Source organism: Eptatretus burgeri, chromosome 3, assembly GCF_056783735.1.
Source record: "Eptatretus burgeri isolate ZD-2024b chromosome 3, Ebu_testis_v1, whole genome shotgun sequence".
Classification (NCBI taxonomy): Eukaryota; Metazoa; Chordata; class Myxini; order Myxiniformes; family Myxinidae; genus Eptatretus; species Eptatretus burgeri.
The window spans coordinates 37,268,065-37,282,824 of record NC_140963.1 but is presented as its reverse complement, the minus strand read 5'-3'; the positions used below and the strand labels follow the sequence as shown (position 1 = coordinate 37,282,824).

At 43.7% G+C, this 14,760-nt stretch overlaps 1 protein-coding gene and 1 long non-coding RNA gene across 7 annotated transcripts in view; both read right to left on the bottom strand.

Moving 5' to 3' along the window:
- The window catches only part of LOC147029698 (tomoregulin-1-like), a 199,346-nt gene that overhangs the window by 62,501 nt on the left and 122,085 nt on the right, over positions 1 to 14,760 (bottom strand). The window lies entirely within an intron of this gene.
- LOC147029700 (uncharacterized) lies at positions 7,219 to 10,322 on the bottom strand. The gene is made up of 4 exons (XR_015056040.1): positions 8,147 to 10,322; positions 7,889 to 8,047; positions 7,608 to 7,665; positions 7,219 to 7,383 (listed from the first exon to the last, which is right to left on the bottom strand). It is a non-coding gene; the product is annotated as an uncharacterized LOC147029700 (long non-coding RNA).

Sequence of the window (14,760 nt, the reverse complement as noted above, 5' to 3'; positions counted from 1 at the left end):
TTAATAAATATCAATATAAAGACATTTTATCTCATATTAAATAAGATGAGAAGCACAATCCTTAGTTTCAATTTCACAACAAGCGACCACACATCTTCATTCCCATACCCACTACAACTTGACACAACAAAAGAATATGAGGCATCTTTATTGTCCATGGAAACTTATAATACCTTATTTAATATAACTGATAAAAATGACAAGTTTAGTTATAATCCCGGAAGTGGATACAAAACGATAACAGTCTCACCCGGAGCATATGAGATTTCTCAAATATCTTCCGAAATTGCTCGTCTTATGAAAGAACAGGGTGATGAACCAAAAAATATTGTTATAAACATTCAAAAACATACTTCAAAATCAACGATTAAAGTTAAAAATAACTACAAGGTTGATTTCACAATTGATAATTCATTTAGAGAGTTATTGGGTTTCTCCTCAAAAAGATTGAAACTAATGGGACGTTTTACAGTGATAATGTCATTCAAATATCCTCAGGAATAAATTCGGTGTTAATTCACTGTGATTTGATTGATGGTGCTTATAATGATGGAAAAAAAACAAATACAATATTTTCATTCAGTGCATACTCAACCCCAATTGGTTATAAATTCAATATGGAACCCAAAAATTTGGTTTATCTACCTGTGTCAGGAAAAACCATACACAGAGTAAATTTTAGGATAACCGACCAAGATAATCGTGGTGATTTCTTTTAATGGAGAAGTTATATCCATCAGAATTCACCTACGTGAAGTTTTCCAATAAATAAATACGATGGTTATTGTGAGGAAACACGAGTTGGGAAAATATAAAATAATTACAGGGGATGGGATGTTCCTTTCCCCATACTACAAGGGTGAAGGTATGTATCTTGGTAGAGGATACTATAAACCTAAGAGACAAAGGGGTGTTGGACATCAATTTAGAGGAGATGGGATAATTGATACTCTCATGGGTATTGGTTCAACTATTCTTAAACATAAAGATCTAATTGGTTCAACTGCTTCTGCTGTGGGAAATGTAGCAGGTGCTGTAAAGAGTATAAAAGATGCTCAGAAGGAATCTCATAAATTACAAGCAATAAAAGAAATTAAGAAAGGCAAAACTCAGTTGTCCCCCAAGAACGACAGAAAATAATTCAAATACTTGGATCAGGGTTTCAAAAGTTTTAACATCTTTTTCCTAAATAAATACAAGTATGGAAGCAATTGATAGTATCTATGATTTGGATGATACTATTATTATCTCAAACTCCACTAAAAAAGAAGATTACTTCAAGGTAAATGCAATAACTGGAACAGACTGGAATACGAATGGTACAAAAAGTTTTGAAATAAATAATCAACAAACCTATTTGAATCTCTCCGAAAGTTTCTTGTTGTGTAAATTTAAATTCACTAAAGCTGGGAATAACACAAACGCTACACTTGTAAATGATTTCTTCTGGAAAATGTTTGATAGTGTGCGTTTGTATATTGGAACACAAGAAGTTGAAGCGGTTGATTATGTCTCTGCTGTATCTGAAATGATAAAATTTACACTCTATACATTCAGTGATAGAATGGGAAAGGGGTCTGTCGAAGGTTTTATTCCTGATATGTCAACGGGAACAAACACAGACCCTGGATATATTCAAAGGAAAGGAGCGTATAATGATGATACAAAAGCAGAAAATAGTTTTACTGTGGCGGTTCCTCTTAAAGGTATATTTGGATTTTGTGATCATGATAAAGTTCTGTATGGTCTTAAAATTAGATTTCAACTACAAAGGAATGATAATGAAAATAGATTGCTTTTTGGTGTTGGTAATGCTTTTGGTGATCAGAATAAATTTGTAATTGAGGAGATGAGTTGGTATATCAGTGAATATACTCCTAATCTTAAAACAGAAGAGATGTTGAATCGAAGACTTAACTCAAAGAAACCACTCAGTGTATCATACCTCAAAAGAAGATGTCAACACGTTAAACTCAATCAAACTACTTACACGTGGAATTTGGGTGTTCTGGAAGGAAAGCCACGATATCTGTGGATCATTTTTAAAAAGCCAGATGGTGATACTGCGACTGATAAGAATAATGCATTGAGTGATAATGCTAAGGTGAAACAACTTCGCGTTTCTCTAGATGGAACATTTTATCCACGAGATAGATTGGAAATTAATTGGGAAAAAAATGATTTTGCTGAAGCATACAAGTCTTACCAAAAGGTGTGTGAAAGTAATGGAAATAAAGAACCTATTTTGGATATGACAGCATTTAAAAGTTTGTATACAATCTATGCGTTTGACCTGAGCGCGCAAAAGGAAACTATAAAGTCTAATCGAGTGGATACTTCCCTATACATTGAAAGAGGAGAGAGTGAAGAAGTTGATACATATTGTTTGCTTTTGGAAGAAACAGAATTGCAGATTAATACAGATAATGGTGTGATGATTAGTCTCACATAATTTTTTGTTAAATAAATGAGTGGCAAAGTACCAACTGGGGTATATGTTAATCAAATCAATCTTCATAAACTATCATCTTGTGTTCAAAATCAAAAGCCTTGTACGATTAACGTTAATACAATTCAGAGAAAAGGAGCAGTAAGAATTGATGTTTTGCTCACAAGAGAACAGGTTAAAATCTTGAATGACACTGGCTCACTTAAAATTAAAATGACAAAACCAATGTTGAAAAAATATTCAATAAGAGAGACGAGTGGAGGATTTCTCCCATTTCTAATTCCTTTATTTGCTGGTTTAAGTGCGGTTGGAGCATTGACGGGTGGTATTTCAACAGCGGTGAAAACTGCCAACGAAAGGAAGGCTCAACTCCAGGCTCAAAAAGAATTGGAAAGACATAACAAAGAGTTGGAGAAACAAATTAGTGGAAGTGGCGTAATTGTAGATTTTGCTGAAAAACTTGAAGGTCTGCCTGATAAAGCGAGATTGTTAGTTGGAGATATGCTTTCTTCTATTGCACAAGCAGGTGTAAAATTAACGAAAAGAGGTAATGGATTATATCTTTCTAATAAATAAATGAGCATTGATGAGTGGTTGAAAGAATTTGGAAAGAATACAACATCAAATTTACAACTTGCCAAATATTGTAAGAAATTAAAAATTCAAAATGTGGTTATTTGTATGAGAGATGAATTAACAAATGTGCCGAAACATACAAAGAATATTATTATGAACTTAGAAGATAATAATGGGAACGGTTCTCATTGGGTTTGTATTTTTAATAATCAAGACAAATATTATTTTGATAGTTTTGGTCTTCCACCACCTGTTGAAGTCATAAAATTCTTACAGAATGGTGTTTATCAAACATTTCAAGTCCAAGAATTAAATTCCAAGTGTTGTGGTCAATTATGTCTATATGTGTTATTTCAACTCAACAAAAATAAAAAATTTTATGATATTATTTTTAATCTAATATAAATGACTTATGTTGGTAAAGATGGTTCTATCTTTGGTGTATCTCAAGAACTGGATATTGATTTATCAAATTATTATACAAAGGCACAGGCTGAACGACATAAATATAATATAAACAAAAATATTAACATGAAAAATGCTTATAAATTAAAAAATTATCCAAGCCCAACTGACGCGAATGACTTGGTGAGATTAAGCGATTTATCACAATATATATACTTAAATAAAACGGCTGTGTATTCCAAAGATACAGAAGTGTTGATATTATCTCCAGGTCATACAGAATTCACAGTTCGAATTAAAATAAATTTTTATAAAGAAGGGCGTATCGTTTGTATGAGAATAGAACAATGGGGGTATGATATGAATGATTTAGGGTATAATTGGTCATTTAAAATTAACCTCGAAGACCTGGAACAATTAAATCAGTCTCGTAAGGAAGAATATTATCCACTTGGTATCGAGAATGAGTTTTGTGGGTCCACGATTAGTAAACAACAAATAAAAGAATTTAATAAGGGTAAATATAATAATGGTTTTGCCCTTGTTTATCTCATGAAAACAGAAAAAACAGGATTATATATAATAAGTAAGGAAATACAAAATGATTTAACTATGGGAAGATGGGGAGGTGTTTCGTGCCATAATATTATTCTAACATATATTTCTAATACATAAATGACAGCAAGAAGGCTTCAAGAAAATTATCATTTCTGTGTCCAAGCATACCTTCAAGAAAAGGGTATTCGGTATTTTAATAAATATGTTCTACAACATAAGAATGAGGTATTTTCAATAAAAGATTGGCATTATGCTGATGTTGATAAACCGACAACTTTAGATTTAATTAGAATGTTAAATAATGAAAAAATTATAGAGTTAAGAAAAGGTAAGGCTCTTTTAGAAATTCAAAAGAAATTTTATTGGTTTCCTGTTGTAAAAAAAATTATTTTCGATGCAGGAATAACAAGAAATCCTGATGAATATATGTATAATATTCTATGGGGTGTAAACGATTCAAGGATAGTAAGGGATGAGGAAGGAGTTGAAGAAGAGAGGGAAGAGGAGGAAAAGGAGAATGAGGAGAAGGAGAAGAAAGAGAAGGAGGAAAAGGAGAAGAAAGAGAAGGAGGAAAAAGAGAAGAGAGAGAAGGAGGAGAGGGAGAAGAAAGAGAAGGAGGAAAAAGAGAAGAGAGAGAGGGAGGAGAGGGAGGAAAGAGCGAGACAAAATAAATATCAAAATATGGAAACCAGTGAGATTCAAAAAAGATTGGCGGTATTACAGAAAATAACTCAACCCACCGAGGAGGAAAACAAAGAATTGACAAGTCTATTTGCAATATTTTCTTCAAGACTATTGACATCGTCAAGCTATTCATTTTAATTCAAGTTTTTTCTTAAATAAATGGAGGAGAGAGTGAAGGCATTTCTTAGGATTCTTTATGTTTTAAAAATTAAGATTCAAATGTGCATGTTGGAAACTAAAAAGGTTTTCGCACTCTGCAGGACTTTTTCACATAAATAAATGAGTTATTGTCTCAAATGTAAAAAGAAAACTAATACTAAAAATATTTCATATATTAAAAGTAAAAATAACAGGGTTATCCAAAAAGGTATATGTTCGGTGTGTGGTTCAAAAAAAAATCAATTTATCTCCAAACACAAACTCGGAGGAGATATACAAAAGTTTTTATCAGGAAGTAAATTTACAACTACTGGAATACCACGTGAATTACATCTTCCAGGGTATTCTTTCTGTGGTCCAGGCACAAACTTGGATAAAAGATTAGATGAGGCAGACAATCCTAAATCCTGGAGTAAACCAATCAATAGAGTTGATGAAGTGTGCATGAGACACGATATTGATTATGGGAATACCACAACGTTGGAAGAAAAGCATGAAGCCGATAGAGAAATGTTGTATAATTTGTCTCTGATACAAAATCCAACCTTGAGAGAAAAAGTTGATAGGTTCATCGTGAAGAAGATGATTAGTGCTAAATTGAAACTTGGACTTGGAAATTCAAAAACTCATAGGCTCTAATGATGCCATTAAGACTGAAGAGCAATTAGCTGATGAATTACATAAACCAATATTCACAAAGTTTCAGAGAAGGAAAGTTTATTCCAAGGAAGTAGATTATATCTGGTCTGCTGATTTGATTGAACTCAATAATGATAAGGGGTACAAGTATGCTTTAACCGTTATTGATTTGAGGAGTAGATATGCGTGGGTTGTCCCTTTAAAAAACAAAACAGGTAATACTCTTATGTTAGCTTTTCAACAGATATTTAATAAAAGTAAGAGAAAACCTAAAAAATTGTGGACTGATGAGGGTAGAGAGTTTTATAACAAGACATTTATGAATTTTCTAAAAAATAACAGTATTACATTATACAGTACCTTTAATGAAGGGAAGGCAGTTGTTGTTGAACGTTTTAATCGTACCTTAAAAGAGAGACTATATAAAAAATTCACACAACTCGGTTCACAACAATGGTTATCTTTTATTCAGGATATTGTGGATAAGTATAATGACACGATTCACACGTCAACGAATATGAAGCCATCAGAAACATTTACAAAATTAAAATATGAAAAAGAGATTAATGTCAGAAAACCTAAGTTCAAAGTTGGTGATATCGTAAGAATATATAGGTGGAAATCTCATTTTGAAAAGGGTTTTACTGAACGATGGACGAAAGAACTTTTTAAAATTGTTGATGTAATAGATACGGTTCCTTGGACTTATAAGATATATGATTTGGAAGGGGAAGAGATTTTAGGTTCATTTTATTCACAGGAATTACAAAAGACAAAGATAAATTGAAATTTTTTGACTCCGCCCCTTTTTGACTCCACCCACACAAGCCCCACCCACACAAACCCCACACAAACCCACCACACACAAACCCCACACAAGCTCCAATAAATTGAAATTTTTTGACTCCGCCCCTTTTTGACTCCACCCACACAAGCCCCACCCACATAAACCCCACCACACACAAACCCCACACAAGCTCCACACAAGCTCCACACAAGCTCCACACAAGCTCCACACAAGCTCCACACAAGCTCCACACACACAAGCTCCACCCATATTCACATAATTAGTGATTAGTTAATTAGTTCCCCCACACACAACATGTTTATTTAATTAAAAAATTATCCACCCATCCACACAAGCTCCACTCATCCACCCATCCACCCATCTCTCCACCCATCCATTGATCCACACAAACCTCATCCACATTCGCCCCTGCCCACATAAACCCTGCCCACATCAACCCCTCCCACATAAGTCCTGTCTACACAAGCTCCACACAAGAACCCCACACACATAACGCCTGTCCACATAAGCCCCACCCACACAAGCTCCACACAAAAACTCGACACACATAAACCCTGTCCACATAAACCCCTCCCACACAAGCCCCACCCACATAAACCCCGCCCACATAAGCCCCACCCACATAAACCCCTCCCACACAAGCCCCACCCACATAAACCCCGCCCACACAAGCCCCACCGAAGCCCCGCCCACATAAACCCCTCCCACACAAGCCCCACCCACACAAGCCCCACCCACACCCCGCCCACACAAGCCCCACCAAAGCCCCGCCCACACAAGCCCCTCCCACACAAGCCCCCACCCCCTCATCCCCCTGTGCGCCCCCACCTTTGACCCACCACCTCCCTCATCCCACCCCCACCCTTCCCCACACACACATGGGAGGGGAGGGATGGGATGAGGGGTGATGGGTCATTGGGAGGGCGCACCTACCCTCCCTTCATGTTTTGATCCTCTTCTTGTAATTCAGAATCAAGTAATTGTATACAAAACAAATATAATTTATTAATATTGAAAATATTAAATATTCATTTGCGAGAATGTATAATCTTTCCCAGCAATCTTCTCCAGATGTCTTGTGATTTCGAAACTCAGACACCATATTCTGTTTTGAAACAAAAAGTGGATAATAATTACATGGTAATATGAGTAAGCCTCGTTGACCACTGAATTAACACACCAGGAGGCCGACTCAGCCTGTCATCCTTTCAAGGTCAATAAAATTAATTCCAGTGTACTGACAAAACCGCGTTCAAACTAATAATGCAACCAACATTAGACGACATTCTAAAGAGAGAGTGATATTAATAATAATTCAGAAATATTTACCTCCAGAAAATCATGTGTTGTACAAGATTGCTTCAACAGCTGATGTTGTGCGATAGTGCTGAAAAAAAAAAAAGTCAAGGGTATAGATGAAGAGACAGACAGACAGGGAAAGCAACACACACCCACACACGCACACACACACGCACACACACACACACACACGCACACACACACACACACACACACACACACACACACACATAGACACACATAGACACACGCACACACGCACACACACACACACACACACACATAGACACACATAGACACACGTGTCTCACCATTGGTTTAATTCATTCGAGATGATAGGACGTGATAAGACTTCGTGCCACTCATTGAAAATGTCTTTCAATTCTCTTCTAAAATCATTGATCTCTTCAATAAGAGTATTAATTTCATGAACCACGTCGTGATACGTAAACTCAATTTCTTCCAATGCCCTGTCAGGGAAAAAAAAATATATATATATATCAGAATTATCATGATTTAATTAATAATCATTTGCTTCATCGTTCAAAGAGAAAACCAAACAAACTTACCAACTCTGTAGTAAGCTTTTGCCTTCATCGGAAGAGAGATCATCCATGTCTCAGTTGTAAAAATGAAAATCCCGTCTGGCAGAAACTTTGTCTGGTGAATCACTTATAAGGCTTACAATGAGAAAATTCCCGAAACATTGGGTGCGGCCACAGGAAATGACAGCTTGGAAAATAACTGGGCGATTGTATGAATCATTTACAAAACATACTTAAAATGGTTTCGATTCAAATGTTTTCAGTTCGTGTTCTGAGATAAAATATAAACACGAGACCTTGTCTCACAGAATAGTTCCTATTTTTTCACAGCATGACTGTCTAAAACCACACAGCACGACCGTGTCAAAAACACTTCCTCATTTTCACGGCATGAACTGAAAACATTTGAAACAAAACTTTTTTATGGCGTGGTTTATACACAAAAATGATTTGCAACTCGGGCGGTGGTCAGATGAGATCATTAAGAGAAGTTTATCATTTCGTAATGGCACAAAAGGGGTATCTTAAAAAATATAAAGATTCAAATGTTTTAGATGGGGATTATTGTGCAAAGAAAATTAAACTATTGAAGGAATTTGAGAATGAACAAATCTTTATAGGTTCAATGAGTGAGCTGTTCAACCCCCAGGTTAAAGGGGAGACAAATAAATATACCTTGGGATAGCCTGGTTATATATATACAAAGCCTGGTGTTGGCTTAGTGGTTAGGGTGGCGGCTTGGGATCCCAGTGTCCCGAGTTCGAATCCCGCTCAGCTGCTGAATTAACACCAGGGGGTTGACTCAGCCTGTCATCCTTCCGAGGTCGGCGAAATGAGTACCAGTATACTGGTCCCGGTGTATGCCCCGGTTAGAATAGGTGTACCATATCCCTGTGTTGTAAGAGGCGTCCAGGAAGGGCATCCGACCATAAAACATTGCCTCACAAAAAGCCAAACCCCTGCACAGCAGGGAAAAACGGATAAAAAGGGGGTTTATTTTTAGGGGAAAAAAAAGGGAATCGCTGAAAATCCCCCATTCATTTACATGGGGAAAAGTGAGCTAGAACCAGTATATTCACCCTACTCACATTTATTCGCGATGAACGGAAAGCACACATATTCAATTCCACCAAAAGCACATAGAAAAGGAAAGAAACACAATGCAATTTTACACAAAAAGCAAATGCGACAATGCAGATCTAATACCGATTACGCGAGCACACGGCAACACTTATACAATTTTACTTCACAGACGGCGCCGACAACACATACCCAAAACCAAGGAAAAGAAAAGAGAACCCTCAAGGATGAGGCGGGCCTGAGGCCGAGACCGGGTCGGGCCTACCCGTCTGGTGATGAGACGCGGAGCGGCGATGGTGCCTCAACTCCGCGGGCCTCGCGGACAGTGTCTGGTAGGGGGTGGGAAAGGGGCCCCCTTGGTCGCACTATCTCAGCGCGGGGGGAAACAGGAGGGGGTTGCTGATGCTCGGGGGAAAGGAGGATTTCTACTCTGCCTCGAGTCCCGCGACGAGCGTCTCCACCTCGACCAGGTCGCGCCGTCGGCCTCCCTGGTGTGCAGCTCCCGGCACGACGCGAGCACCCCCTCGTCTGCCTTCACCGCCTCTCCACAGCTCCGTCCTCTTCGCTCCGACTCCAACGCACACGACGACGACGACGACTCCTTCTTGCTTCTTCTTCCCAACTCCACCGGCTGCGAAGTCTTAACTCTCTTGACTTGACGAACGCGGTCGCTTATATAAGCCCCGTGGCTTCGCTCTCTCATCTTTGACCCCCTGCCTTCGACCTTTCACCTCGCTCCCCATTGGCCCGAGAAAAAGTGGGCGTGAATGCATTTTGATCCATAAATTTGCATATAGCGACCGCCCTCCAACACCCTGGAGGCGGGGCCAAATCGCCCCTCGCTCACCGATTGGACGGAACAAAAGTGGGCGTGTGTCGTTTTTGATCCGTTTTTGGAGCTGAAAATCCGTGGTTTTGTACACGCTGTTCGGCGCGCGCACTGCACGAGTCCAACACCGGTACCCACAAGCGGCGCAAGAATGGTGGCGATGCGACGGTTGCGAGGTGTGACGTGAAGCGGCGCCGCGGTGGGTGGTTGATGTTGTGGTTGGTGGTGGTAACAATGGCGGTTGGTCCAAAATAAAGATAGTAAAAGAAAAACGGCTATCCTGAAGAGTCGCAGCCCGCATGAATGACATTTATTCCCTCTAGACAACGGGTTTGGGCCTAACTACACATATACTTACCGAGATATCTCACCTCAGGGACCTGAATGGTGGTTTGCGAATTTGGTAACCACAACACTACCCCCTCCCCTTTTTACAGACTCGTCCCGAGTCGTCAAATTTTCGTGTGCCATCATGTGTAGTTTTTCCCTAGTACATTTTACCTACGGATCCCTGAGTGCGACATTCATGGTATTCATGTCCCCAAAATAAATAACCTGAGGGCTGCGTAACTACCGAAACAAACTCACTCACACGGACGACTTAAATAAAATTGCCGGCGCTAAGACAAACATGCCGGGGGCGCACTCATATGTACAGTACATCTTAACCTTAACTTACAAATTTTACACTAAACCATGGCCCAGGATCATTGAACTCTGCAAAAGAAAACAGTTAGCAGGGAGCCAGGCTGCTCGCATGCAGTCTCTGGCTCAAAACAATGCAGGTGACAGGGAACGTGGCTGGCTGCTCACACGCAGTCCAAGGCCTTCCTTTTTTGAACTGAACGCAGTGAACCACAACGGTGCATGGGCTGCACAAACGCAGTCTCCGTGCCAGCTGAAGTGGCACACGCAATGAACACAACGAATGGATGGATGAACACAAACACGGTGCACGGGCCGCCACTGCAGGCCCGTGTTGTAGCTGCCAACAGGGCAGTTCTTGCAGCTTGCAAACTGTTGTTTTTACGATCCTGGCGCACATGGCAATGAACAGGGGGGGGGGGGCAAAGCAAAAATTGAACGGGGCTGGTGAACATGGGCAGTGGGCATGGCATGGCAAAGGTGCAGGCAACACAGCCCGCAGAAGAAGGCCGCTGCAGGCAAACACAGCCGGCAGATGAACTGGCCGGCACAGGCCTTGCAGTACCACAGCTGCAGATGATCCGGCCGGCACAGGCCTTGCAGCAACACAACAGCTGCCGATGAAGTGGGCTGGCACAGGCCTTGAAGAAAAACAGCCAGCCGGCAGATGAAGTTGGCCAGCCTTTGCCGTTCAGTGGAGGTTGGTGGAGGGAGTGCGGTGGTGCTGGCCACTTGGAAGTCGGGCTCGGACCTACCTACCTGTCTCCCTCCCACCTATCGCCTTTGCCTGTCACTGTACATACCCACTCCCTTAATTTGTCAAACCCCAATTTAGCCCCAACTTATTTTTTTGTTGTTTTTATTTTTACTTCCCCACTATAAATCGTCCCCTAACCCCATTTATCGTCCTTGTTCGGCTAACCTATCCTGTCACCTAGCCTACTCCCAACCCCGACGTTCCCTTCCCGGAGGGGAATAAGGGAGAGCTAGCGTCCTGTGTCGAGGCCCAACGAAGCCTCAGAATGGCCTCCCCAGAGTTCGGCGATCTTAACACCAAGTGGGTCCAGCGGCCCACAACGACAGCGAGGGGATGGATGGTGCGGAGGGGTACACTTCCTAATCTACCCTATCCATTTAACCATTAAACTACCCCGGGGCTTTCAACAAGCGCCTCTTGCTTAAACTATTGGTTCTAACAACCCAGATTCCCGTCGCCTATGTTGGTGTCCTCACAATTTCGGGCCTCGCCCCCCAATTTTCGCTCCGTGCCCTCACACGGTCTCCTGGCTGGGACACGTGGCTCCCTTTGGCAGGCACGACCCTCTGCCGAATCTCCGACGATGGCACCCCCGGGCACTACACTGCCTCCCAGCCTACCAGCTCCCTAACACCGGGGAGTGCCCCCCACGGCACCTCCCCTGAAACGCACACGTGGCAGGCTGGCCTCCCAGGCCCCTTTCCGAGGGTCACCCGTGCCCACAACACTGCCCACGTGGCTAATGGCGCCCCGGGCCCCCGCACCAAGCAGGCGCACCCGTGCCCACTACACTATCCCGGCCCCCCATGGGCCCTTGGCCTACCACGGCCGACTAGCCTGGTGCCCGGGGTACCCACTCAGCGATACTCACCTTTCGCAGCCACGCTCCCAAGCCCGTCAACAGGGCTCCTGCACCCCTCCAAATGGGTCTCGAGCCTACTTTCCCACCAACAACAAAACGACCTCCATTTTTCAATTTGACTAACCCCCTAACTCACTTTATACTGACCCCGGGGTCCCTTGGGCGGGAGTCACTCCTCCCCCCAATCACTCATCGCACCATGCAGTCCCCATTCACTCCATACACACAGACCCGCTGGCCTCACTCACTCACCAAGCACATGCTTCCACTTCACTCACCAACTCTTCAACACACACACCACTGAACTCTGCCATCCTTCTAACTACATCCCCTAACTAACTCGTGCTCCCACGTCGTCCCTTATACTATAGCACGTTCCTTTTAACGCTACGTAGCTAAGCTACGTCCCCACTACACATCCAAAGTCTGTCTCTGTCTCCTAACTCAAAAATTCATTTTATTTCCCAACCTAAATCTGGCTACAATCCCTCTAACTAATCCATTCCACGGACTCCATGAGGACTTACCCCTGCCCCATGAAGTCGGTCTAGCTAAGCTAACCCTTCCCCCTAACTAGTTTCCATCCTGTGCCCCGGTAAGGGGGTCTTCCACCCCTTGCCCAGGAATCCTGTGCACCCGAAAGTGAGGCTTGCTTTTTTTTTTTTTTTTCCCCATGCGCAGCACCTGCGCGGCAACTCAGAGCTCGCGCACTTTACACCTGCCCGTGACGTCATGCAGCTGCACGTGTTCCTCGTCCCTCCTTGGACGGTGCCATCCGGCAGGGATACCCCTCCTGCCGGATTCCAACCCCACGAGCAGCCATAGCGTCACCGTGCGCATAAAAAAAACACAAGCCCCACGTCTCGAGGGGTTCCCCACGCGAACACATGTGCTTTGCCCGTTGGAGCTTAACACACGATCGCGTGGAGAACCCGTCCGGTCCAAATCCGTAGTCCTGCCTAAACTTTGTCCGTCCGCGGGATCGGCAAATCCACCGCGTGCGTTTCCGGACCGGGACTTCACTCTCGCAAGCGAGCACGTGGCGGTCTCGTGCGTTGCACAGCACGGACCGCGTGCTCACTGCTGGGTGAACCCGGCACGGTCCCCGAAACAACTACAGTCGCTACTCGGCTTTCTTTCCTCTCATGTCGCCGTCGTCGCCTCCATTCCACCCACGCACACCTGCGTGTTACGACGCACACACTCCACTCCATCAAACTCACACCGGGAGACGCGGCTGCGTGCTCCCGCATGCCAACCGACATCTCCCTCACATACCGCTCTCTCACACACACGGTCTCCCTTGCACACGCGGGGGCACTCACCCGCGGTGCCTCATCCACACACCGTGCCTTACTCATACACGCGGGGGCACTCACCCGCGGTGCCTCACTCACACACACGGCCTCACTCACACACGCGGGGGAACTCACTCGCGGTTCCTCATCCACACTCCGTGCCTCACTCACCCGCGGTGCCCCTTTTACACACGGCGTGCTGGGAAGCACGTACTCTGGCACCATCGCCACCACACCACTCACACACGGGGTCGCTTCCACACACGGGGACGCACTCACACCTTTCACCACACACACAGGGACAACCACACTGGGGATTTGTGTCCCCACAAGGGTCTCCGGGGCCTCTATACCCCCCAAGCTCTCCGTGCACCCGTCCGCAGCACTCGTCCCCTCAACCTCGCGAAGCACGACCGAACTCACCTGGTCGTGACTCGCCTCAAGGGGGCAGACTCCCTCCCCTCGTTCCTGGAGGAGGCCATCCAGGTGCTCGCACTGGGTCCCTTCACGCTCCGCGAGCCCAACCTCACTATCCTCCACTACCTCCTTGTGTGTGTGCACGTCACTTACCCCGTCTTCATCGTGTTGTCTCTCCTCTATTTTTTCTGTCTCCCGTGTCTCAATACATTTATAAGTTTCTGTCGTCGTCACCTCGTGTCTCGTCTCACACGTTTTGGTCCCCCCATTTAATTTTTCCCTTTTGGTCACCGTCGATTCCTCTGTCACGACCCTCGCCCAACACGCCCCCGAATTATTTTTTCACCCGCCTCCACCGCGGGCCTGTCAGCCGTTGCACCCCCTTCCAGCTCGTTCGCTCCCACACGTGGAGTCGCCATTCCCAGCTCCCTGGTCACGGCCTTCATGCCCGCCTGCAGGCATCGGCCCATGTTCTGCGTCTCACCCCGCAGCTTTTTCGTTTCTTCCTTCATGTTTGTTTCCATTTTAGTTTTCATGCGTTTTATTGCGATTGTGAATGCATCCATCTTTTCGTTTATTTGTTGTGTATTCGCATCCATTTTTTGTGTATTCGCATCCATTCTCGCTGTCATTGCCGCCAGCATGGCGAATAGCTGGGCCATGTCGGGTGCGCTTGGGTGAGCCGTTTCGGCAGGGATCGGGGAAGGGTTTTGGTGGAGAGGGGGGGGGGAGGTGTCATACACCGCGGCC